Source organism: Nycticebus coucang, chromosome 12 (assembly GCF_027406575.1).
Source record: "Nycticebus coucang isolate mNycCou1 chromosome 12, mNycCou1.pri, whole genome shotgun sequence".
NCBI lineage: Eukaryota > Metazoa > Chordata > Mammalia > Primates > Lorisidae > Nycticebus > Nycticebus coucang.
In genome coordinates, this window is record NC_069791.1 from 1,960,098 (window position 1) to 1,986,072 (window position 25,975).

General features: G+C 45.0%; 1 protein-coding gene across 2 annotated transcripts in view; it reads right to left on the reverse strand.

The window, feature by feature from the left end:
• Nucleotides 1-25,552, reverse strand: part of MSRB3 (methionine sulfoxide reductase B3) — a 171,455-nt gene extending 145,903 nt beyond the window's left edge. The window contains exon 1 of one of the 2 annotated variants that reach the window (XM_053555595.1): nucleotides 25,407-25,552. The gene's annotated coding sequence lies outside the window, so the exon portion shown is untranslated. Of the gene's footprint in view, nucleotides 1-24,780; nucleotides 24,885-25,406 lie in introns of those variants that run through there. The other variant, XM_053555596.1, reaches the window with a different exon arrangement.
• Nucleotides 25,553-25,975: the final 423 nt, after the last annotated feature.

The window sequence follows — 25,975 nt, forward strand, 5'->3', positions numbered from 1 at the left end:
GTCTGAAAATGATACATCAGAAATAGTGCTATAACTATAATATATTAACTAAAGTTATGAAAGTAGCCACCAGCAGAATGCGCACAGGAGAGGGACGCAAATAGGGAGAGTGGAACTGTGGGCCAAGGTTCCTCTGTTCCGGGAACCATGTGCCATGTGCGGGTACGTGATCAAAATAAGGGTCATGCATTGGGCCTGTCAGGCCGTGGGCGGGCGGGACCGAGGCCGGAGGCGGGACGGAGGCCGGGAGACGGGACCGAGACCGGAGGCGGGGGCGCGGGCGCCCAGAGACGCAGGTGGGGCCCACGCGGCCAAGGCGCCGTCCCAAGGCAGGGCTGCCCGGCGCGGGTGCACATGTCGGCTTTGGGGTCCACTGGGCGCACCCGGCGGGCCCGAGCCCGGTACGACACCAGCGCGGGCACCGGGCGAGCATGGCGACCTGAGCAGCCACGCCGGGCAAGAGCGCGGAGCGCCCCGGGAGGAGCGGGAGGCGCCGCCGGAGCTGCCCCCGTGCCGGCCGCCGGAGCTCTTTGAGGGTCACACGTCGAGGCGGCACTCAACCCAGACGTCCAGCATGCTGCGCGGTCTGCGCAAGGGCAACCTGCCCGGCCCTGCATCGCCCCAAACCCCGCACGAGGCGCCCTCCCCACCACACCCCCGGGGGCTGCTCCACCCCGAGGCCGCGCCGAGGGTAGCGCGGACCCGCTCCAGCCTCGGTGCTCGGCCTGCTCCTACGTGAGCTGCGGAACGACAGCTGCCGGGCCTGCTATCTCCAAGGTGGTCTCAAGAAGTTACAGAGCACTCGGAGCACCGCCAAACCACCCTGGACAGCGCGTCCTCCCAGCCCCTCGCCCTCCACCTCTGCGCTGGGCCAGCGGGGGTGCTGCGCGGCGGCTCTGACTGCTCGGGCTGTGAGTCGGACCCAGAGCCGCCTCGCAGGGCACCGAGTCGGGCGGCAGCCCGTTGCCGTCCAGCCGGCCAGCCTGCCCTGTCCACACCCTGCCTGCCTCGGCTGCGCCGAGGACTCCACCAACCCGGATGTGCTTGGCAAGTGCGGCCTCAGGCGTGCCCTCCTGTCGCGCCCAGCCTGCCCAGCGCCTTCCAGCGCGGTCGCGAGCTCACCTAGCAGCAGGTCCCACCTCTGACCGCTGGAGCCAGAACCTCCCCCAGCTCTTCCTGAGGCCTTCAGCTCCCAGAGCGGGGTGTCCTGGCGCACTGCCTGGCAGGGGCAGCTGCTCGGTGACAGTCACTGGGGTCTACCCGATGCCGAAGATGACCCTGTCACTCAGCAGCACCTACGGCTTCTCAAGGAGGAAAAAATCCAACCTCTCGCCCAACTGTAGCTTCATGGGGCAGCTGCTGGACTTTGAGCAGACGCTGAGGCCAAGCAGCCCACGCCACAACCATGCACCCAGCGAGCAGCTCTACTTCTCCAAACCCACCAGCCACGACCTGTTCCCACTCAGTACGCTCGAGTCCACGGGAGGCCTGGCACACTGCTGGGCTGGCACCAGGCCCCGGCTCAGCCCTCCACAAGGCCTGCTGCCTCTGGCCTAAGGAACCCACAGATGTCACCTGTGCCCAGAGGCCCAGGCTACTGATGGCTGAGTGCCCTTACCATCCTGTGGGAGCAGGGCCCACAGGCAGGGCCTCCCTCTGCAGGGGTTGCTGGAGAGGCCTCAGCTCTCAGATGTGTGGCTTTGGGGGTCCAACAGCGCCCCATCCCTAACAAGACACTCCTTTCTGCTGACGGCCCAGCCAATATTGCTATTTTTTTAAAGACGCATCCACGTACTTGAGTTTAGTTTTTATTGTTGACAGGTAAATCCAGGTTCCCTGGAGCACAAAGAGTGTTCAAGTTCTTCTTGATTTTTCTTTTTTTAACAAAAAGTGTTATTTTCAGGCTACATGCAACAGTGGATTGTATAAACCAGTTATTTTATCCCTTTCTTGATCCTACAGAGAGAGGAATGTTCTCAGTTTTGTTTTTCGTTCTACAGAAAATAATTGTTTGTTTTTGTTTTTTATGGAAAAGACAAACACTGTGTTGATCTTTAAAAAAAAAAATAATAGGGGCGGCACCTGTGGCTCAGTCGGTAAGGTGCCGGCCCCATATACTGAGGGTGGCGGGTTCAAACCCGGCCCCGGCAGAACTACAACAAAAAAATAGCCAGGTGTTGTGGCAGGCGCCTGTAGTCCCAGCTACTTGGGAGGCTGAGGCAAGAGAATCGCTTAAGCCCAGGAGTTGGAGGTTGCTGTGAGCTATGCAATGCCATGGCACTCTACCTAGGGCCATAAAGTGAAACTCTGTCTCTACAAAAAAAAAAATAATAAAATAATAAAGCTCACATGCACAAAAATAAAAAAAGATGCAGGGCCTCAGTGGACCATTTCATCTCAAGAAACACCTGTTACTACAAGCTGAATAAATCCTTTGCCTGCAGCATTTATAGCCATCACTAAAAGACTTTTTAATGAGTCAAATACAATCTCTAAATATATGTATTCTTAAATCACATTTCAAATATTTGACGTGAGAACTTTGCCACCATTCTAAGAATAGAAAGTTTTAGAGCTGGAAACTGCAAATAAATAAGAAAATCATGAAGTAAAATTCAAATAATGGTGTGCACTGTGGCTGGCATCTGACACAGCAAATAAAAGAAATTTTCCGAAATGGACTCGTAGTCCACTGAGAATAAATTTTAATGCTGTCTATCCGCTATCCTTTGATACCAGGTTGAGGCCGGAGGGAAGAGAAGTCCTGAGTGAGATTATAAAGGGGAAGAAATAAAATATTTTACAAAATTTCTACTTTGCCCTGCTGTGTGTGTGTGTGTGTGTTTTCCCAAGACAAGAGTCTCGTTATGTTGCCCTCGGTAGACTTCCGAGACATCACAGCTCACAGCAACCTCAAACTCTTCGGCTTAAGTGATTCTCTTACCTCAGTCTCCCAAGTAGCTGGGACTGCAGGCACTGACCACAACGCCCAGCTATTTTTTGTTACAGTTTTCATTGTTGTTTAGCTGGCCTGGACTGCGTTCAAACCTGCCAGCCTCAGTGTATGTGGCTAATGCCATAACCACTGTGCTATGAGCACTGAGCCACTATAGTGGGTTTTTTAAAATTAATTTCAGGTGATTAAAATAGGTTTTAAAAAGAATTTGCATATTCCATATGTATTTCAAACTATTTATCATGTCCAAAAGTCAATTCATTTATTTTTCTTCCCTAATTTATTTATTTTTATTTTATTTATTTATTTGAGACAGTGTCTCACTTTGTCACCTTGGTAAAGTGCCGTGGAGTCAGAGCTCACAGCAACCTCAAACTCCTGGGCTCAAGTGATTCTCTTGCCTCAGCCTCTCAAGTAGCTGGGACTACAGGTACTACCACCACAATACCCAGCTATTTTTAGAGATGGGGTCTCATTCTGGCTCAGGCTGATCTTGAACCTGTGAGCTCAGGCAGTCCACCGGCCTCTGCCTCTCAGAGTACTGGGATTACAAGCGTGGTGCCCTGAGATGAGCAACGGCCTCCTACTGGTTTTCCAGCCTCTGATGTGACTCCCTTCACATCCAGCCTGCGCTGACCACGCACAGCCCTGGGAACATGTCTCTGGGGCTCCCTGGCACCCATAGGTGGACAACAGCCTCTCTATACTGGCCCCTGAGATCAGCCAGGTTCACCTGTTTCCCTACTCACATCGCTTAAACCCCCACCCTACGCCCCCACATAGGACGTGCTCTGAGAACTCCCCCACCTTCTGTTTTATCTCCAGCACCTCACCCACCCCTTAGCAAGCGTTCAGTAAAAACTTGTTAAATAAGTAAATACAGTGTTCTGATGATAGCTCTTAGTCTCCCACACCCCCCACACTCTCCAGGCCACCTACAGAATGGACTTTTCTTGTTACCTTCAAAGCCAACGTAGACAAAATCCCCCGGGGAAGGGTATTATTTACACATCGTTCACACAGGGACATCCTGAGACACCATTTCCTTCACAGCTGCCCTCTGCTTCCTCTCCCTACGGTTTTGGAGAATGAGCCGTGTGTTCCTTGGTGTCCTTCCTGCTGTGGCGGCTCTGTTACTGTATCTGCTGACAGTTAGGAGTTGGGGTCATAACCCAGCCTCTCTTATAAAATCCTTGGGAGTTGACCAGTGGCATTTCATCTCCGTCAAATAAAAGTTCGATACATGTTTCAACATCCCTGAACAAATGTCATTCTGTTTTCCCCACCTTTGCACAGAGTGTCCTGGTTCCCACAGCCCCAGATTCCGTACCGTTGTCCAGGCCCAGGACTATTCAGGAAAGTCAGAACTGGGCTCAAACTCCGACTCCTTCACTTAGCCACTAATACTACACAAATCACTTCTCCTCTAAGGTCTTCAGTTTCCTTACCGGTGTAATACTTACTTCATGAATTTGGGAAGGTTTAAATGAAATAAGGTTTTTTAAAGTATCTTGCAGAGTGCTTAGTGAATTTTACTTCCTTTACCAAGAAGGAAAAGTAAGAAGTAAAAGGTGGGTGTGTGAGAGACAAGGTGTGTGTGTGGGGGCAGGTGTGCCTGTTGGAAGGTTTAATTAATTTATTAATAGTTGCGGACAGGGTAAGAATGAGATGATTGTAACAGACAATTCAATTAAGATTATTTTTTTCCATTTTGGCAATTATATGTTTTAGTGACCATCAGAAAAATCATTATATTTGACAAAAAAGAAAATTTCAAATTTTGTCAACTGTTTTGGTCAACTTCAAAGAGCTGTTAGTGTATGACGCAGAGACACAACGAAATAGGAGTTTGACGGGATAAACTCTGGTCAACTCCAACCTAAACAGTGCAATCGGAGGCATAAAACATGATTGCAGTTTAGCTAGAACTGCCCATATTACTCACTCTCCTTCAAACATAAAACTGTTTCAAGACTTATAACTAATTTTATATTGTGAGCCTGAGAAGTATCTGTAACATTAGAGGATGTTCAATTTCCAGAAATAACTTTGTGTCTGACCTAATTTGTCACCCAAGTGCTAATAAATTCCCTTGTTCCTAGATTCGTCTTCCACACAGAATGCTAGAAACTTTTCATATTCCATAACAGCAATATTATTTGCATTCAGGTTATTCTACAAAGGAATTTTCCAGCCTCCTGATTATACTTTTGTAGAATCCTCTTGTCAATTAAATGTTGTTCTGAAAGGGAGAGGTAACATATTATATAATAGTCTTTAATTCCCTCAAATGACAGAAGGGCTCAGGAAATGAACATACTTATCTCCTTCCCCACGAAAATAAAAGACATCAACTTAAGAACAGACTCCAGCCAAACCATGTATGAATCAACACACCCTTAAGGGTGGTGAAGCTAGGATATAAAAGGTGTGGTAGTAATCACTGAATGCAGTAGGTGTGTGACTTAATGAAAAAAATTAAAATAATTCTAAAAAAGGAGAACATACAATACAAAATACAACAAAAATTCAACAATAGTCACGTGGCTCCACAGGCCCCACTCTGGCTAAGTAACAAGGGCAGAGCAGGGGAGAAGAAACATCTTCTAAGTTCCTCCTATAGGAAGGAGTCAAATGCTGTTGTCTGTTTTTTTGGTTCAATAATTAGGTAATACTCAATGATGTTTTTAAATGCTTTTTCAAAGTCATAGAACCTAAAATAATCCCTATAAAATATAAAAGCAAATATTAATATAATACAAAAACCATAACAACAAAAGACTGAAAACCAAAGGGTAAAAGAAATCAGAAAAAAGACTATAAAAGAACAGGACATAATGGGTCGTCACATATGGCCATGACATAAAATATAAGTGATTTAAATACACCTCTTAAAAATTAATGGTTCTCACAGAGAGTTACAGAACAAACAAATGGCATAGAGGGATTTTTGTTTTTTAAGAAGTAGAGAAAAACAAGAGACAGCCAGCACCTGTGCACACCTGCACACACCTGCACACACCTACACGCAGAGACCAAGCTTAAGATGAGCAAGTTCCTCCCAGGAGAGAACTCATTCACGTTCTCCCCCCACCAGATCCCCACCAGCTCCCATCCAAATGGTGAACAGAATATAAAAACTGGGGCAATCTCTGTCAGCACTGGAAACTAAGAAAGAAGAAAGAATAAGCCCACTTTGAAGAACGGCTGCCAGGCACAGCACAGAGAGAGCACTGACGGCCACGCCCGCTCACCTCTGTGCAGACACTGTTCCTACAAGTTAAGGAGAGAGGATCCAGCAGATTCCCATCAGGAATCCAAGAGGAAGGCAGGCCAGGCAGGCAGCGGTGGGCTGTGAATTGTGGAGACCAAACCATCCATCAGCAAGCAGCTCTGACAAATACCCGTGCTGCTGGCAGCCACAGGAACCAGGAGTTCTGTGGCAATGCCCATGCCTGGATTTCCAGGATCTGGAAAGCACCACCATGAGAACTTTGAAAAAAATAGCCGGACCTCGGAAATACCAGACACACTATCTGGAATTTCTAAATAGCACTCCAATCACAGAAGAAGAAACTTCAACCCCAAGACAATACCTCCTTGCTAGAGCCACCTTCAACTCTGAGGCTGCCTCCCCAACCCCCAGCAAAACTACAGTGAACCTCAACTTCTCTGTCTCCTTTCTCTTATGACCCTGAAAGATTAAGACAAATACACACCAGCTCAGCTACAAGGCCCCTCAGTCCTCCAAACTGGATTCATCCCTTACTCTACTTAACAAACAGAAGCTGGGGACAACATGAGAAATAACATGCCATTGTCTCTGCCGCCACGGAAGACTGACAGCCCCTCATGCCACGGAAGACTGACAGCCCTGACGCCACGGAAGACAGTCTCTGCCCCCACGGAAGACTGACAGTCCCTGCCGCCACGGAAGACTGACAGCCCCTGAGCCACAGAAGAGACAGCCCCTGACGCCACGGAAGACGGACAGCCCCTGACACCATGGAAGACTGACAGTCCCTGACACCACGGAAGACTGACAGCCCCTGAGCCACAGAAGAGTGACAGTCCTTGACACCATGGAAGACTAACAGCCCCCGCCCCCACAGAAGACTGACAGGTGCAAAAAGGGTCCCACAGAGGCAGAGAGGCAAGACCCTGCATAACCAAGGGGCCTGACCTCACTCAGAGGCATGAGCAGCCCTTCCTGGAGGAGGTAATAATAAACTAAAAACAGGCTGTGCACAGGAGCCCACACCCATGATCTCAGCACTTTTCAAGGATTATTGAGGCCAGGAGTTCAAGATTATCCTGGGTAACACGGCGAGACCCCATCTGTACAAATATACTTTAAAAATTAGCCTGGTGTGCTGGTATAGGCCTGTAGTCACAGCTACTTGACAGGCTAATGTAGGAGGATTACTTGGGTCCAGGAGTTCACGGTTGCAGTGAGCTGTGATTGTGCCAGCAATCCATCCTGCGAGACAGGAAATCAGTAGTTTCCAATCACTGTTGAGAACTTTCTTTTAGGCTGAGTTGGTGGCTCATGCCTGTAATCCCAGCACTCTGGGAGGCTGAGGCAGGTGAACCACCTGAGCTCAGGAGTTAGAAACCAGCCTCAACAAGACTGAGACCCCGTCTCTACTAAAAATAGAAAAACTAGTCAAGAGCTATGATGGGTCCCTATAGTCCCAGCTACTCCGGAGGCTGAGGCAAAAGAATTGCTTAAGCCCAAGATTTTGAGGTTGCTGTGAGCTACAGTGCCACCACACTCTGCCCAGGGTTACATTGTGAGACTGTCTCAAAAAAAAAGAAAAGCTCTACCCGAGGGCGGTACAGTGAGACTCTGTCTCTACAAAAAAAAGAAAAGAAAAGCTTTCTTTTATTTTTATTTATTTTCCTTGTGACCTCCCTTGGTTATTTCACATGAAAGGAAATTCTGACTAGCAATTAACTCTGTATGTCTGATTAATAAAATAATTATTACTTAACAGATGCAACTTACTTGGGAAATCCAAGCCTCAGGAAGGTTATGTGATTCATCTAAGGTCATATAAATATTTTTCAGAAGAGGAAATCATTGTCCAAATACAAAGAAACTCCTCCAAACTAGGATGGGAAATCAATGGAGTCAATTCCAAACCACAGGCCAAAAGTAAAAAACTGAAAGATTTTACAAAGATAATAAAGAAGGTATGTTTTTTTCCTTCTAATCAGGAAAAAGAAAATCAGTAATAAATCCTACAAAGTTTTTTAAAAACCCTACATAATATAATCATAGACTAACCAGGAAGCAAATTAAACTACCTCATGACTTTGAGCAAATGATGATATTCAGGAAAACCCATTCAAACTTGACACTAGGGCCATTCTCTCTTGAGTGTCATAGAAATGTTTTAATGTCTTAAAAAGTTAAATGGGAAAAGTATAGTTAAAAGAAAAGACTACATAGGGGTCAAAAAGTGTAATGATTAAAAACATGGGTCCTGGAGCCAGACTAGGTAGACTAAATCATGGCTACACAAATTACTGAACACCACTGTGCTGCAGTCCCTGACTGTAATAAACCACATGTCACCGATACAGGACAAGTGTCATCCCAGCCAACTCATGAAACTCTGTCTCAAAAAAAAATAAGAAATAAAATAAAATAAAAAAGAAATGCTAAGTTTTTTTATTGTTAAATCATAGCTGTGTACATTGTGCAATCAAGGGGTACAATGTGCTGGTTTCATATACAATCTGAAATATTCTCATCAAACTGTTCAACGTAGCCTTCATGGCATTTTCTCAGTTATTGTATGTAGACATTTGTATTCTGCATTTAGTAGGTTTTGCCTGTACCCATTCTAAGATGCACGTAGGTGTGGCCCCAACCATTACCCTCCCTCCACCAAAACCTTCCCCCTCCCTTCCCCTTCCTTGGCCCTTTCCCCATACTCTTGTGCTATAGTTGGGTTATAGCCTTCATGTGAAAGCTATAATTTAGCTTCATAGTAGGGCTGAGTACATTGGATACTTTTTCTTCCATTCTTGAGATACTTTGCTAAGAAGAATATGTTCCAGCTCCATCCATGTAAACATGAAACAGGTAAAGTCTCCATCTTTCTTTAAGGCTGCATAATATTCCATGGTATACATGTACCAGAATTTGCTAGTCCATTCGTGGGTCGATGGGCACTTGGGCTTCTTCCATGACTTAGCAATTATGAATTGGGCTGCAATAAACATTCTGGTACAGATGTCTTTGTTATATTGTGACCTTTGGTCTTCTGGGTATAAACCTACTAAAGGAATTATAGGATCGAATGGCAGGTCTATTTTTAGGTCCCTAAGTATTCTCCAAACATCCTTCCAGAAGGAACGTATTAGTGTGCATTCCCACCAGCAGTGTAGAAGTGTGCCCTTTTCTCCGCATCTCATGCCAACATCTCTGGTTTTGGGATTTTGTTATGTGGGCTACTCTTACTGGGGTTAGGTGATATCTCAAAGTAGTTTTGATTTGCATTTCTCTGATGATTAAGGATGATGAGCTTTTTTTCATGTGTCTGTAGATCGTGCATCTGTCTTCTTTAGAGAAGTTTCTCTTCAAGTCTTTTGCCCACCCTGAGATGGGATCACTTGTTCTTTTCTTGCTAATACGATTGAGTTCTCTGTGGATTCTGGTTATTAGACCTTTATTGGAGGTATAACCTGCAAATATTTTCTCCCATTCTGAGGAATGTCTGCTTGCTTTACTTACTATGTTCTTGGATGTGCAGAAGCTTTTTAGTTTGATCAGGTCCCAGTAGTGTATTTTTGATACTGCTTAAATTGCCTGGGGAGCCCTCCTCATAAAGTATTCACTCAAGTTGATTCCTTCAAGAGTTTTCCCTGCACTTTCTTCAAGTATTTTTATAGTTTCATGTCTTAAGTCTAAATCTTTTATCCAGGGAGAGTCTATCTTAGTTAATGGTGAAAGGTGTGGGTCCAGTTTCAGTCTTTTACAGATCGCCAGCCAGTTCATTCAGCACCACTTGTTAAATAGGGAATCTTTTCCCCAATGAATGTTTTTAATTGGCTTGTCCAAGATCAAATAACGGTAAGTAGCTGGATTCATCTCTTGGTTCTCTATTCTGTTCCAGACATCTGCTTCTTTGCTTTTGTGCCAGTACCATGCTGTTTTGATCACTATGGATTTATAGTACAGTCTCAGGTCTGATAGCATGATTCCTCCTGCTTTGTTTTTATTTCTGAGTAATGTTTTGGCTATTCGAGTTTTTTCTGATCGGGGGTGGCGGGTTCAAACCCAGCCCCGGCCAAACTGCAACAAAAAAATAGCCGGGCTTTGTGGCGGGCGCCTGTAGTCCCAGCTACTCGGGAGGCTGAGGCAAGAGAATTGCTTAAGCCCAGGAGTTGGAGGTTGCTGTGAGCTGTGTGACACCACGGCACTCTACCGAGGGCAATAAAGTGAAACTCTGTCTCTACAAAAAAAAAAAAAAAAACGAAGTATTATTTTTTCAAGATCTTTAAAATATGACAATGGAGCTTTGATAGGAATTGCATTAAAATTATATATTGCTTTGGGTAGTATAGACATTTTAACGATGTTGATTCTTCCCAGCCATGAGCATGGTATGTTTTTCCATTTGTTAACATCTTCAGCTATTTCTTTTCTTAATGTTTCATAGTTCTCTTTATAGAGATCTTTCACGTCCTTTGTTAGATAAACTCCCAAATATTTCATCTTCTTTGGCACTACTGTGAAAGGAATAGAGTCCTTGACTGTTTTTTCAGCTTGGCTACTGTTGGTATATATAAAGGCTACAGATTTATGGGTGTTGGTTTTGTAGCCTGAGACATTGCTGTGTTCCTTGATCACTTCTAAAAGTTTTGTAGTAGAATCCCTGGTATTTTCCAGATATACGATCATGTCATCTGCGAAAAGTGGAAGTTTGATCTCTTCTGACCCGATGTGGATACCCTTGATCACCTTTTCTTCCCTAATTGCAATGGCTAAAACTTCCATTACGATGTTAAAGAGCAATGGAGACAATGGGCAACCTTGCCTGGTTCCTTATTTAAGTGAAAATGATTTCAATTTAACTCCATTCAATACGATATTGGCTGTGGGTTTGCTGTAGATGGCCTCTATTAGTTTACGAAATGTCCCTTCTATACCAATTTTCTAAAGTGTTCTGATTATGAAGGGATGCTGGATATTATCAAAAGCTTTTTCTGCATCAATTGAGAGAATCATATGGTCTTTATTTTTAAGTTTGTTTATATGCTGAATTACATTTATAGATTTACGTATATTGAACCAGCCTCGAGAGCCTGGGATAAAGCCCACTTGGTCATGGTGTATAATTTTTTTGATGTGTTGTTGGATTCTGTTAGGATCTTATTGAGTATTTTTGCATCAATATTCATTAGTGATATTGGTCTATAATTTTCTTTTCTTGTTGGGTCTTTCCCTGGTTTGGGGATCAAGGTGATGTTTGCTTCGTAGAATGTGTTGGATAGTATTCCTTCTTTTTCTATATTTTGGAAGAGGTTTAGTAATATAGGTACTAGCTCGTCTTTAAAGGTTTGGTAGAATTCTGACGCAAAGCCATCTGGTACTGGGCTTTTCCTTTCAGGGAGATTTTGTATAGTTGATGCTATTTCAGAACTTGATATAGGCCTGTTCAACATTTCCACTTCATTCTGGCTAAGTCTTGGTAGGTGGCGTGCTTCCAGGTATTGGTTGATTTCTTTCACATTTTCATATTTCTGAGAGTAGAGTTTCTTGTAATATTTGTTAAGGATTTTTTGAATTTCTGAGGGGTCTGTTGTTATTTCATCTTTACCATTTCTGATTGATGAAATTAAAGATTTTAGTCTTTTTTTCCTTGTTAGGTTGGCCAAAGGTTTATCTATTTTATTGACCTTTTCAAAAAACCAGCTTTTTGATTTATTGATCTGTTGTATAATTCTTTTGTTTTCAATTTCATTTAATTCTGCTGTGATTTTGGTTATTTCTTTTCTTCTGCTGGTTTTGGGGTTGGAATGTTCTTCCTTCTCCAGTTGCTAGATGTCCCATTAAGTTATTAACTTCCTCTCTTTCCATTTTCTTGAGGAAGGCTTGCAGTGCTATAAACTTCCCTCTTAGGACTGCCTTTGCAGTATGCCAGAGGTTCTGATAATTCGTTTTTCATTGTTGTTTTGTTCCAAAAATTTGGTGATTTCCTTCTTAATCTCGTCTATAACCCATCTATCCTTCAGCATAAGGTTATTTAGCTTCCATGTTCTTGTATGGGTATGCAGATTCTTCTTTTTATTGAGTTCAACTTTTATTCCATGATGGTCTAAGAAGATGCAAGGGATAATTTCTGTTTTTTTAAATTTGCTGAGGTTAGATTTGTGGCCTAGGATGTGGTCGATTTTAGAGTATGTTCCATGGGCTGATGAGAAGAATGTGTATTCAGTTTTGTTGGGATGAAATGTTCTGTAGATGTCTGTTAAGTCCAGATGTTGAATGGTTAAGTTTAAATCTAACATTTCTTTGCTTAGCTTCTTTTTGGAGGATCTATCCAGAACTGCTAAAGGGCTGTTAAAATCTCCAACTACTATGGAACTGGAGGAAATCAAGTTGCTCATGTCTGTTAGAGTTTCTCTTATAAATTGAGGTGCGTTCTGGTTGGGTGCATAAATATGAATAATTGAAATCTCATCATATTGAGTATTACCTTTAACAAATATGAAGTGTCCATCCTTATACTTCCTTATTTTGGTTGGTTTAAAGCCTATTGCGTCTGCAAATAGGATTGCAACACCTGCTTTTTTCTTCTTTCCATTTGCCTGGAGTATAGATGACCATCTCTTCACCTTGAGTCTATATTTGTCTTTTTTTTTTTTTTTTTTTGTGGTTTTTGGCCAGGGCTGGGTTTGAACCCACCACCTCCAGCATATGGGACCGGCACCCTACTCCTTGAGCCACAGGTGCCACCCTATATTTATCTTTTAATGTAAGATGAGATTCTTGTATGCAGCAGATATCTGGCTTGAGTTTTTGTATCCAGTCAGCCAACATGTGCCTCTTTAGAGGACAATTTAAATCATTCACATTCATTGAGAATATTGATAAGCCTTTCGAGAGTCCGGTGGACATTTTTAATCCTTTTGCAACTGTGGAAGTTGGAATTTGTTCAAAATTTTCTGGGTGGGTTTACTTTTGTGGTGGAGGATTATGCTGGTCTTTATGGAGGATAGGTCTGAGAATATCCTGGAGAGCCAGTTTAGTTGTGGCAAATTTCTTCTACATGTGAATGTTGTTAAAAGTATTTAATTTCTCCATCATAAATGAAACTCAGTTTAGCTGGGTACAGGATCCTGGGTTGAAAGTTATTTTGTTTCAGGAGATTAAAAGTCAATGACCATCCTCTTCTAGCTTGAAAGGTTTCAGCAGAAAGATCTGCAGTTATTCTGATATTCTTCCCCTTGTAGGTAATGGTTTTCTTTCGTCTGGCTGCTTTCAGAATTTTCTCCTTCATATTAACTTTAGTGAAATTGATTATGATGTGTCTGGGGATGTCTTATTTGGGTTGAGTCGTGCTGGAGTTCTGAAACTGTCTGCTATCTGAATTTCAGAATCTCTTGGCATGTCTGGAAAGTTCTCATTCATAATCTCATGGAGAAGAGACTCTGTGCCTTGTGAAGCCACTTCATTACTTTTAGGGATCCCTATAAGACAAATATTAGTTTTCTTCGAATTATCCCAGAGCTCTCTGAGAGAGTGATCTGTTTTTGCCTTCCATTTCTCTTCCTCTCTGAGAGTTTGGGAGCATTCAAAAGCTTTGTCTTCAATGTCAGAAATCCTTTCTTCTGCTTGCTCCATTCTGTTACTGAGGGATTCTACTGTGTTTCTCAGATCTTTGAGGGCTGCAACTTCTTGTCTCAATTTTTTCAAAATCTTTGGTCATTTGGTCTTTGAATCCGTTGAATTCTTGAGACATCTTTTGGGTTACTGCTTGGAATTCTAATTCAATCTTATTTGCTATCCAGATTCTGAATTTGATTTCTGACATCTCAGTTATTTGTGCATGGGATCTTGTGCTGTGTCTACCCCCATTGTCCCTTGGGGGAGTTGATCTACTGTGATTATTCATATTGCCAGAGTATTTCCTTTGATTTCGTCTCATGATTGTTTTTCACCATTGCCTCTGGCCGTTTTTTTCTTTCTTTTTTTTTTTTTTTAGAGACAGAGTATTACTTTGTCGCCCTTGCTGGCGTCACAGCTCACAGCAACCTCCAGCTTTTGGGCTTAGGCAATTCCCTTGCCTCAGTCTCCTGAGTAGCTAGGACTATAGGTGCCTGTCACAACACTCAGCTATTTTTTTGTTGCAGTTTGGCTGGGGCTGGGATTGAACCCACCACCCTTGGTATATGGGGCCGGCATCCTACTCACTGAGCCACAGGCGCTGCCCGAAATGCTAATTTTTTAAAAGATAGGTTCCATACACCAATATAGATAACAGAAACATAACTTTATGGGGAAAAAGCAAGTCATAAGAGATATACCACAGGTAATACCATTTATATAGAGTCCCAACATATGCACAATGGAACAATATAACATCCACAGTAAAACTAGAGAATTAAATTCCAATCACAAAATGCAGGACTATGGGACCTCTAGGCAAGGGGAAGATGTGACTGTTGAAAGTCACACAGGCTGCTTTAAAATTCCATCACTGAAGCTGTATGCGGGTACCCAAAATTTTTAAAAATTATTCTTTGTATCTTATATGGACATCATATATTCTTTCTGTATATGCAAAATATTTTATAATAAAGAGGACAAAAACTTACTAATAAATTTTAAAGGCAAGAAAAGGTACTTTTTTAACCTGTCCAACTAGCTAGGTTTTTTCCTTAAAGCTCATGGTGAAGATTTTTTTTTTTAATGGTAAGACCAAGATAAACTAACTTTAAGAGTTAAATGTATTTACAAGATGGTCAGAGACAAATCCTGCTGGCAGTATCCTTGTGAAAAGGGGGCTTCTGCCACCCGAGACAGACTCACAGATGTAAACAAGCTATTTCTAGCCACACATTTAGAAAAGCAGACATAATTCCTAATTCTGTTACTTTGGGTGAGACATTCAGTGTGATGCTTCTAACACATTATCATCTATGCTCTAAATAAACAATTGCATCTTAAAGAAGTTGTGTGGGTTGGCACCTGTGGCTCAACAGGGTAGGGCACTGGCTCCATATGCCAGAGGTGGTGGGTTCAAACCCAGCCCCGGCCAAAAACTGCAAAAAAAAAGTTGTGCGATTTTGCTAAAAGAGAAGTTACTGAGCTGCAAAGCTCAAACACCAGGCGCAATGTCTCAGATGCAGCAGAACACTGAGATAGCCAATGTGAACAAAACATAAAAGGGAAGACACTGAAATAGCCAATGTGAACAAAAGATAAAAAGGGAAGACACAATTTTGCATAATTTGTTAATCATGTTATTTCCATTAAAAAGTATGCAATCTACTTTGAGACTTCCAGACAACCCACAAATTATAGACTTTTCACACAGTCCAGTTCTTTCATCTTGCAGAAATGAACACTGAGGTGACCAGAAGCTTAAATGACTTATAAAACAAGGATGGGGTGAGGAGAGCCCAGTCTCCAGCTCACCTGGAGCTCTGCACATGGGTGAACATCCTCTGTCCACCCCCATCTCCCTCCCGGCCCCCTGCAGCGATCTGACTAGTGGGCACACTCACACCTTAGCAAGGCAGAAACAGGACCACCGTGTAGTTACAGGGAAACCAGAGCACCAGGACCACTGTGGCTGCTCACCCACTGCCCTGTGCAGCGGAAGCCATGGTCCCACACTCCCCTAGTTACACACCACTCATCTGAGATAAAACAAGTACCTACCTCTAACAGGCACTAAAACACTCCCTCAGCTCCAACCAAACCCAAATTCTTTGTAACCAAACACAATAAAACAAAAGAATGAACAAACAAAATTTAGGGCTCTCCAGCTCTCTGATTCATACAAAGGCTGTCCTGGTTTTTCTACAAACTCTCTCATGTACCACAGGCTTGTTTTCAGTAATGCCTTAAGTTTAACGTATATACTGAAAGGGTTTTTTTTTTTTTTTTTTTTTGTCTTCATATAGAATAACTGAGCCAATAAACCCCAAGGACTCACTGCACACATGAAGACAGTCACGTCAGGGCCGTAACAGAGAGTGCTAGAGGCATGTACTTAAATGCAAAATACCTAATAAACTTCATCTTCAAATAGCAGGATAGCCCTAGAATGATGCCCATAGGCCTAAAAGTGTAATTCCCTTAAGTATATATATAGTATCTAACTTTTAATCCCTGGGACTGTTGAACAGCTCAGTACAAAGGACACTGCCTGGCAAAAAATGGGCAATTGCTGCTGGAAAACATGCTGGGGAGTTTCCCTGTCGTTCCAAAATGTCAGTTATGGCTCAAATTCTCAAACAAAAGTCTCCCCCACATTCTACAGTGAGAGGACAATGGGCTGCTCAGAGTTGAGACCAGAGCTTGCCGGGAGTAAACACAAAACGAGGAACGAAGTGTTGTCTACAGACTGTGCACATCACAATGTCCACGCACGTGTACTTCCAAATATATAAGAATGCTTTTATATTAATTCAAAGTGTGATTGTGGCTTTTTGTTATTTTGCATTTTCCCAATCAACAAACATTAAAAACACAACCACTAGCATATGGAAGGGTCCCTACTGTTTTTACTTGAAAGAGTTAGAAATTACTCTTAATACCGTATATTGTACACAAATATGTCACTTCACATACATGTTATGAAAATGGATTAAATTTAGAAATCTACGTTCAGGACGTGCTGCTGGTCTGGAAGCCGGATGCTGACAGGTCCCTTCCCATGGCACCCGTCTTTCTCTATTTCACCTATAGTCACTTCCACGTTTCATGAACCTCTAAAATCTAGGGAAATACAGTGCTCCCATAAAATAAACGCCTTCAACGCCCCTTCAGGAAGTCAGAAATCCATGAACTGTCCTGAGGTTCCCCAGCAAGCACACAGTGGGCACCCCATCACACAGATGGAGGTCACAAAGCTGCTCCAGGCTGTCCCCCCCAAGGGTTGGAGGCAGGTTACAGAGGCGGGGCGGCCAACTCCAGTGCATAGGAACCTTGAAGAGATAAGGCAAACAAGATATTCTGGAAAAAAGAGGGAGGGATGTAATTTATCGTAACTTTTTTACATTTTAGATTGGGAAGTTAGCAACAATTCTTTTTTTTTTTTGTAGAGACAGAGTCTCACTTTATGGCCCTCGGTAGAGTGCCGTGGCCTCACACAGCTCACAGCAACCTCCAACTCCTGGGCTTAAGCGATTCTCTTGCCTCAGCCTCCCGAGTAGCTGGGACTACAGGCGCCCGCCACAACGCCCGGCTATTTTTTGGTTGCAGTTCAGCCGGGGCCGGGTTTGAACCCGCCATCCTTGGTATATGGGGCCGGCGCCTTACCGACCGAGCCACAGGTGCCGCCCAGCAACAATTCTTTTTATTGATAAGAACCGGACCATGGCAATAATAAAAGTACTCATAAAGGACTCCCAAAAAGTACAAAAAGTACCCCATCTGGTGGAAATCATATCTTCTTCACATCCTGTCCTTTCTTGGAAATGAGGGAGGAACCCGAGGAGTGTGAGACAGAACGCGTGTTGAGAGCTAGCTGAGGAACCAGAGAAAAGTGTTAGTCCTTTATCTTAAGAAAGCTGGGAGCCCCTGCAGGGGGCAAGCTGACTTTGCAGGTTAGCAAGGTCATTTAGAGTTTCTGGGCAGCAAATGTGATGTCCCCCAAGCACAGAAAGCTCATGAACAGAGTGCCATAAGCCATTTGGACATCGTTTAAAGCCAGATCCAATTCTGGCTTCTTTATATGCTTTTCCTGTAACCCCTCCTTTTGGGGGGGTGCTCTTCTTCACTGGATCTTTAACCCTCCTCCTTGCACATGTCCCATGTTTTATCTGCAGCCCTGATGTTCCCTCTAAGCTCTAGTCTTACACTTCTGATTCTACTATACATTTCCACGTGAAAAGTCCTAGTAGCGCTCAAATGCAAGAGATACAAAACAAAATTTACAGGTGGCGCCTGTGGCTCAGTGAGTAGGGTGCCGGCCCCATATACCGAAGGTGGCAGGTTCAAACCCAGCCGGACCAAACTGGACCCAAAAAACACAGCTGGGTATTGCAACAGGTGCCTGTAGTCCCAGCTACTCGGGGGGCTGAGGCAAGAGAATTGCCTAAGCCCAGGAGTGCAGGAGTTGGAGGTTGCTGGGAGCTGTGACACCACGGTAGTCTACCAACCCTGTCTCTAAAAAAAACAAACTTATTTTTACTCCCCCACACACAGCTCTGAGTTCACATTTTCTCAATCATCCAGGTTTAACATCTCATCATCTCTTTTTGTTCATCTCTTTCTTTCCTAACATATAATTAATTGTTTATTTCTGTCCAATGTACTTGCTTGCCACTTTTTTCTTTTGAGACACTCTGTTGCCCTGAGTACAATGCTGTCGCATCCCAGCTCACAGCAACCTCTAACTCTCTTGAGCAGAAGTGATCCTCTGCCTCAACCTCCCAAGTGGCTTGTACCACAGGTGCCACCTGTACTAACAGCACTTATACTACACTGCCACTACCCTAGTTCAGGATTAATTCTCTAACAAAAACTCTTTATTTTTTAGACAAAGTCTTACTATGTTGCCCTTAGTAGAGTGCTGTGGCATCACAGCTCACAGCAACCTCAAACTCGTGGGCTTAAGCAATTCTCTTGCCTCTTCCTCCCAAGTACCTGGGACTACAGGCGCCTGCCACAACGCCCAGCTAGTTTTAGAGATAAGGTCTCACTCTGGCTTATCTATTTCCTACATTTACAGGCAATCCACCTACCTAGGCCTCCCAGAGTGCTTGGATTACAAACATGAACCACCATGCCCAGCCACAAAAACTCTTCCTAAGTACAATGTTTCTTAATTAGTCCTGTGGTTTCTTCCCCAATTCAATTCATTTTGTGAACTAGCAGGTAACATAACCCATAATTCAATTCTTATTATGCTATTTCAAAGATAAAGAAATTTCACTCTCATAGCTTTATAAGTCCAAATTCTCCAGCCTAGTGTTGAAACCCTTCCAAGTTGCAGACCCAGCCAAATCTTCCATTTTTATACTTTACCATCTCACTATTCCTCTTCATACATGCTCATTTTTTCCCTATATCTGTGCTGTCTATCAGACCTGGTAAGTACTGGGTGCTCAACAAAAGGCAACTCCTTTCCATGTGAGTCTGCTATATTCTCCTTCCCCATCCCATCTCCATTTACAGGAAAACATCCTGTCATTCCACACAGTAGAAGCCCCATGGCTGATCCCCTCCTTACACTGACCACCTCCTTAAGTTGGCCTAATTTTCATAGACTGGACGTGGACAACATGTGCGTGTCAGCACAGCAGGCCTCGCTCCTTATGTTGACCACCTCCGTGTGGTGACCAGTTTGATACAGTCCCTTGCATGGTCGCCTTACAGAGGATCTTCTGGATTTGATCTTCATATGGGAAATTAGAATGTTCCTAGAAACACCTATCAATGTAGGAAACAGACAAGAATTTAGAAAAAAAAAGCTGGCAGGGCACAATGGCTCACTCCTGTGATCCCAGCACTCTGGGAGGCCAAGGTGGGAGGATTTCTTGAGCTCAGGAGTTTGAGACCAGCCTGAGCAAGAGCAAGATCTCATCTTCACTAAAAACAGAAAAATCAGCCAGGCGTTATGGTGGGCGCGGTAGTCCCAGCTACTCGGGAGGTTGAGGCAGGAGGATTGCTTCAGCCCAAGACAGTTTGAGGCTACAGTGAGCTATGACACCCAGGCACTCTACCCAGGGCAACAGAGTGTCTCAAAAAATATTTTTTAAAAGTTTTAGGACTGAGCTGTAATGTCAAAAGAAAAAAGTAGCAAGCAAGATGCCATAAAAGTTTCAGAATATTTGTAAAAGTTGGAGTTGTATACCTGGGACCATGGATGCTAAGAGCCTATAAGAATTCTTCTAGATAATTCACTGGCCTAATAGGATGTACAGTCCCAGGAAGAAGATGAAAAGATCCAAACTGGACTGTAACACACGATGAAAATCATGCTCCAACCAAGGTTCAAAATGCCTCAGAAACACGAGGAAGTCCAAATCCTTTAAGCTGAGGAAGACTGGAGACCTCACAGACTGCACCTGCCAGAGGCCGCAAGGACATCGACCTGTTATCAGAAGAGTTCCAGGGAACAGGCTGGGTACCCGTAGTTCAGTGGTTAGGGTGCTGGCCACATACACTGAGGCTGGAGGCTTTGAACCTGGCCCTGGCCAGCTAAACAACAATGACAACTGCAACAACAAAAAAATAGCTGGGCACTGTGGCGGGCACCTGTAGTCCCAGCTACTCGGGAGGCTGAGGCAAGAGAATCACGTAAGCCCAAGAGTTAGAGGTTGCTGTGAGCTGTGACGCCACAGCACTGCACCCACAGCACTGGCGACATAGTGAGACTCTGTCTCCAAAACAAACAAAAAAAAAGTTCCAGGGACAGGAACCACCTAAAAAAAGGCAGAGGTAGAAAATTCCATATGCATGAGAAACAAGAATCTGAGGAATTCTTGGTCCATGAATGAAGGCTGCTGTCAATAGCTCTATCTCTTCTATAGGGTTACTGGACTTATCCTAAAGAATGATTTGCGCTCAGAGCTTTATTGGTGAATTCCTGAAAATATACAGCTGATTCTCTGTAGAATGAATTAGCTGTTATGAGAGGAAATTTTCACAATTCAGTTGACGCCCAGGCATTAACATTTTGGGACACGCTGCTATGCTCAGCCTATTCTCTGTAAGCTGCTGCTTCAGCATTGCGGCAGCCAGAGGGGCTGCGCAGACAGCCCGCAGTCCCCGAGGGTGTCACTCCCTTCCACACACTACAACTAAGCACGAATCGTACATTATAAGGAGTAATAACCCCATAATGCAAAACGCAAAACCCAGCCGTCTAAACGGCTACACTACACACTCCAGATAACTCCAGAACTAGAAGGGACTTACTTTAGGGAAAATCTACATCAACCCTGGGACCTACACTGTGCCTACCATGTTGTTCTTCTCAGGCATTTAGGATTCAAGACTCAATAACTTCGTCTCTCCTTGTAAAAAGACACATAAATACTCAGAAGATACTCAGAAGCTGATGAGCAGCCACATTCAACCATGAAAAGGAAAAGGAAAAAGGCCAAAAAAGAGAGGACAGGGAATCAAAGAACAGCGCCTGCTGGAGCCAGGGACAGCCGGGCCTGTCCGGGCCCGGATCTCAGATCTCAGCCCTAATAAGGTCTGTCTGCATTGGGCTTCCGACGGTTTTCCAACAAATTCCTTTCCTCCTTTTTGCTGAAACCGCTTTGAGTTAATTTCCTTTACTTGCAACAGAAGCTTACGTGAAGCAAAAACCAAAGTCTTCAATAAAGTCAACTGGTTGATTCATTACTGATCTATCTTTTCTACACTATTTATTTACTTATTTTATTTTATTTTATTTATTTATTTATTTTTGAGAAAAGGCCTCAAGCTATTACCCTGGGTAGAGTGCCGTGGCGTCGTACTTTACAGCCACCTTAAACTCTTGGGCTCAAGCCATCCTCTTGCCTCAGGTTTTCTATTTTTAGTAGAGACGGGGTCTCGCTCTTGCTTAGGCTGGTTTTGAACTCGTGAGCTCGACCAGTCCACCTACCTCAGCCTCACAGAATGCTGGGATTATAGGTGTGAGCCACCATGCCAGGCCGCTACACTCTTTATTATTATTTTTTTTTAGAGACTGAGTCTCACTTTATCACCCTCGGTAGAGTGCTATGACATCACAGCTCACAGCAACCTCCAACTCCTGGGCTTACGTGATTCTCTTGCCTCAGCCTTCCGAGTAGCTGAGACTACAGGTGCCCACCACAACTCCTGGCAATTTTTTTTGTTGCAGTTTGGCTGGGGCTGGGTTTGAACCCACCACCCTCTGTATATGGCCCGGCACCCTACTCACTGAGCCACAGGTGCCGCCCTACTCTTTATTTTTTAAAAAGCCATACACATGACTTCAACCTGATCTAGAGAAAAATATATAAATAAGAATCAGGGATTACACCCAGCATTTTAAGAGGAAAATTCACCAAGCCCAAGAAGGAGAAAATACAGAGCATCACGGAGAAGTGCCGTGCTGTCTGCGCAGCAGGAAGGAATGCTCTCGGACAGCTGGCAGATGGAGGTGCTGATCGCCCTCCTCCCAAATCCAATTTAATTCTACAAATCATCCAGGTAGATCCAACTCTGTCCTCTTTGAGGCAGGTTCAAAAGGTGACAACCCAACATAGGGCAATGCATCTGAAATGCGTCCAGGTAACTGGCCACGTCTTACAACACAGGTGGGCGCTCTGAGTGCTCTCTGGTGACATGTCCCTAACCCAGACCCAAAAATCAAAACCGAGTATCAAACTACCTGAGGGCATCCCCAAAAAGCAGGCAGGCATTTACCCTATAGTATAAGCAGCTCTCTCTGCAAAAGACAGGCAGAAAGTAACAGAAGTTAACATTGTGGAACTCTGTCCAGGGACGTACATCTGTGGGCATGTGCCAGATTCCAAGACAACCCTGAGGCAGAGCCTAGCTCCCCAAAGCTGGATCCGCACCCCTCGGATCTGACTGCAGGTGGACAAGTTTAACATGTATAGCAAGTCAGAAGCTGACAAACAGAAGTTTGAACCAGATGCAGTGGGTAGCTACAGGGTTATGTAAACAAAAACAATATGATAGGATCTTGGAGTTAGAAGGGACATGGAAACTCTACCCAAATTCATAATTTACAAAGAAAGAAGCTAAACACAGGAACCAAATTCATCAATCAAATCCCTCACTACAATAAATGATATAGATGCAGATAAAATCAAAGGTATTGTAAACAGACTATGATAGAACCAAAAAGCATCATTTCCTAAAGTTATTATTTGATGGTTTAAAATCTATTTTTAATTAATAAATGGCAAATGTATTAGAAATCTAATTAATCCTACTTAGGGATACTTTTTGGATATTCTTATTACTTGAGCAAAACAGCAAGGATTTCTGATTTAATGGGTTGACATTTCAGTTAGAACACTGGAGCAATGGGCGGCGCCTGTGGCTCAGTGAGTAGGGCGCGGGCCCCATGTACCAAGGGTGGTGGGTTCAAACTCGGCTCCGGCCAAACTGCAACAACAAAATAAAATAACCAGGTGTTGTGGCAGGCACCTGTGGTCCCAGCTACTTAGAAGGCTGAGACAAGAGAATCGCCTAAGCCCAAGAGCTGGAAAGTTGCTGTGAGCTGTTGACGCCACAGTACTCTACCGAGGGCAACAAAATGAGACTCTGTCTCTTAAAAAAAAGGGTGCACCTGTGGCTCAAAGGAGTAGGTGCTGGCCCCATATGCCAGAGGTGGCAGGTTCAAACCCAGCCCTGGCCAAAAACTGAAAACAACAACAACAACAAAAAAAAAAAAAACAAAACACTGGAGCAAGCACCTTTACAGGAACAGTGTGTTGATTCAAAACCTAAATGATGCTGTAAGCTGCAAGACTGGCGGACAGGCAGTTTACATACTTGACAAAATTCTGAATTGCAAAGAACTACTTATTTTAATATAAAAAAAATTCCAGACATTCACATAGGACCCTAATAAAAGCCATCAGAAATTAGGTTGATGTATCAGCTGGGACCAAAATTAAAAGAATGTATGTTTAAATGTCTACATAAACTTGGTGTTCAAAATTACTGGCAAGGAGCTACAGCAGAGTGGAGTCTAGTCTTTAAGGGCTATTTCATTACAAGCATTAGGTAGGTCAACTCATCACTGAGGCAAAAGAAAAGAGAAAGCATACATTTATTTCCTCATAATACTATTCTTCGATCATTCAGTCCAGTATTTTTTAGAAATCCATTGATAAAATGTGAAGTTAGAATCTGTTGTGTTTCCAGGAAGTGCTATTAAAGTTACTCCAAAAAAAGGAATCTATGAAAAGTCTTTTGAAAAACAGTATTCAGAAACAAACATGAAACTGATCATTGTTTAAATTACTATTTATAAGCTGCACATTTAATAAGGTTAAATACTATAACTACCCTTAATCAGAACTGACAATTGTATAAATTATATGAGCCCAGAAGATTTTTAATAAACAAAACTACCTTTTAAAATCTATTTTGCCTCCAATGTTGATCTAAAGAAATAAACCGGAGGTACTGGATATAATCTGTGTTTAAGAGAGTCAGCCGTCAGCTAATTCATAAGCCCTGGTTAGCTAGATCTTCTCTGACATTTTAGTCTATTGGTGGCAAAAACAAAACCAAACTAAAATCTATGTAATCTCGGCTCTAAGGACATTCCAGATACTATTAAAAACCAAGAAGCTTTGAGGACTAGTCATCACAACTGTAGAAGCTCATGAGATTTCACATATACTTTAAACCCTACATTTGTACTTTCAAATAACTGCTTCTTTATAACGATATCTATATAAAAAATCCTCTCTAATATTTTCCACATGATTCAAAGAAAATTGTCTTTAAAACTCTTGCTGTGGTGACTTCAGCGTTAGCGCACTCGATAGCTTATAACCCTCCACCAAATGGGGCAAAAACAGACTTTCCATTCATACAGTGCTACTTGGAAGAGTCCGCCGTGGAACTTAAAAAGCAACTCAGACGCCTCCTCGTCTGAAAAACAGAAAAACAAAACCGGTACCTGGCGAGCTCGGGTTCTGTCGGACTTTGGCCAATTAAGCGCCAGCCGCAAGGGGCGGGTCCGGCGGGGGATCCCCAGACCAGGCCCGGGGTCCGCGGGGTCCGCGGGGGGCGCGGGGGGCGCGGGGGGCGCGGGGTCCCCTCCCTCTCCGGGGCGACCCGCCCCCCCCCTCCCCTGCCTGGGCTCAGGTTCGCTCCGGGGCGGGATAAGGTGTCAGCCCGGCGGCCAGACGCTCGGGTCCGCGGGTGGGGCCGGCGCTGACCTCCTTCCACTGCCCCCGCCCCTGCGCGGGGCGCAGCCTCGGGCCCGGGTCCAGGGTCCAGGAGAGGTGTCGAGCCGGGGTCCAGGGGGCGGGGAGGGGTGTCCCTGCGGGGGGATCCAGGAGAGGGGAGCTCCAAAGGGGAGGGTGGCAGGGGGTGTCCCCGCGAGGGGAGGGGAGGCTGGACAGCGTGTCCCCGCGTGGGGAGGGGGGCTGGGCAGCGGGTGTCCCTGCGGGGGCACCCAGCAGACGGGGTGTCCCCGCGGGGGACGAGGGGGCGGGGAGGGTCCGTGCACCGGCCGAGGGGCGCAGCCGGCTCGGATCCGGGCCGGGAGGGGCTGGGCAGGCGGCGGTCGGCCGGACTCACCGGACGGCGCGGAGGGTCCGCGCGCGAGGACAGGCCGGCAGCGCCGCGTCCAGCCCGAGCTCCCTCCCGGCTGCGGGCGGCGGCCGGGGCATGACGGGAAATTCCTGGGCGCGGGCACCGAGTCCAAATATGAGCAAAGGAGCCGGCGCGGGAGGACGGGGCGCCGCCGCCGGGGGAGGGCGGAGGGCGGGAGGCCGGGGCGGGGGGCGCTGCCCAGGCCTCTCCCCGCCACCTCCCCCCGGGTCGCTCCTCGCCCCCCCACCCCGTCCCCTTCCCCCCTCCGGCCACTCCCCTCCCCCCTGACCCCCATCCCAATCCTGGACCCCAGGCGCCCACCCTGCTCCTGCCGGGTCCGGACCCCCGGTCCGCGCTCCAGGTGAGCGGGTCCTTGGCCCGGGCCTGGGGTTCCCAGCCCGAGTCGCCGCGGGGCGCGTCCCGAACTGACACTCCAACACCATGTATGGGTCGAGGCGGCCGAGGGAACAACAGGTTTTCACGCCAGCGAAATGCTTCGGTTTACGCCGGTCTCTTCGTCCGCCCCAGCCCCAGCCATCCGCGCGCACTAGTTC